Below are 1552 nucleotides of genomic sequence, written 5' to 3'. Positions count from 1 at the left end.
TGTTTAAGCTACATAATGAATGATGAGTAAATTTAGGGGTTTATACTTGATACAAAAATGATAAAACCAATTCATTATCAGTAAGTAGTTGCTTTGATTAAAAGTGCTTAATATACTTTAATGTATAATGCTAAATGAAATCGTTGGATACAAAAGACATCCAAACTTAAAATAATTAATTGATGAAGCAAAAAATATGCAGTAAAGTCCCTTTTTAAAAAGTTTGCCCCAGGGGATCAAGAGAAGCAGTGTAGTCTAGCAGATAGAGTATGGACCTGGGAATCAGAAAGACATGGGTTCTAGTCCCAACTCTGCCACTTTTCTGCTGTGTGACGTTGGGCAAGTCACTTAGCTTCTCTGTGGCTCAGTTACTTCATCTGTAAAATGGTACATGGCCTGTGTCCAAACCTTATTACCTTGTAATTTCTTCAGTGCTTAGAACATTACCTGGCACCTAGTAAGCGCCTAAAAAAAAAAAATTAAAAAATGCTTCTAAATTTCCACTTAAATCAGCTTCTCCATTTTTAATATAATGCCACCCATATTTTTCTATTTGTCGTATGCTGTCGAGTCATCCCGATCCATAATGACTCCATGGACACATCTTTCCCAGAACGCCCCACCTTCATCTGCAATCGTTCTGGTAGTTTATCCATAGAGTTTTCTTGGTAAAAATTTGGCAGTGGTTTGCCAATGCCTCCTTCTGCGCAGTAAACTTGAGTCTCCACCCTCAACTCTCTCCCATGCCACTGCTGCCCAGCACGGGTGAGTTTTGACTTGTAGCAGATTGCCTTTCACTTACTAGCCACTGCCCAAGCTAGGAATGGAATGGGTGTATGCTCTGCTTGACTCTTCCTCCTGTAGCCGAGACTGGTAGAGTACTGGGAACTCTCCAGGTAGGATCTTAAGAGGGGATATTTTTCTATACAATAAATAAAATATTGGTTAGGGGCACACAACTGATATTCCCCATTTCTAACCCTCTTTCTCTTCTGTGATTTGTTCTCTTGGTCTTGCGAAAAAATTATGATAGAGTTCACGTATACACATTTTTTTTCTTCTTGAACTTCTCAATCAATTGTATTTATTGAGCACTAACTGTATGCAGAGCACTTTACTAAGCACTTGGGAGGGTGCTGTATAACAGAGTTGGTAGGCATGTTGTTTGACCACAACTACATGTTTTACAGCTATGCTTTTGCTCCTGGAAAGACTGGCTTTATGTCGTTTCCAATAAGGTTAAAATTTCTCAGTGGAAATCGTTCCCAAAATATCTAATAAGAAAATGGAATCATCTCATCAAGGTTACAAACAAAAGGCTATATAGCCAGGTTCACTCTTTTCTGTTGCTTTATTGCTTTCAATTGCAGCATTTGACTCCTTGCTTATTACATGAAAAGGCAAACCACTTTATTTTTCCACTAAGGTTAAATTAGTATTTATGTTCCAAAGCTGATCTCATTTTTGGCTCCCTCTAAATCATCCAGATGTTTAATCAGAAGAGAGATCACTCCTGAATTTTTATTTTGATTAACCTGGTCTCATAAGAGAT

At 37.8% G+C, this 1552-nt stretch overlaps 1 non-coding gene across 1 annotated transcript; it reads right to left on the bottom strand.

The window, feature by feature from the left end:
- Nucleotides 1-775: 775 nt before the first annotated feature.
- Nucleotides 776-914, bottom strand: LOC114817704. The gene has a single exon (XR_003765562.1). It is a non-coding gene; the product is annotated as a small nucleolar RNA SNORA7 (small nucleolar RNA).
- Between the last annotated feature and the right edge of the window lie 638 nt (nt 915-1552).

The sequence above is a fragment of the Ornithorhynchus anatinus genome, chromosome 1 (genome assembly GCF_004115215.2).
Source record: "Ornithorhynchus anatinus isolate Pmale09 chromosome 1, mOrnAna1.pri.v4, whole genome shotgun sequence".
Lineage (NCBI taxonomy): Eukaryota > Metazoa > Chordata > Mammalia > Monotremata > Ornithorhynchidae > Ornithorhynchus > Ornithorhynchus anatinus.
This window is presented reverse-complemented; position numbering and strand designations above follow the sequence as displayed.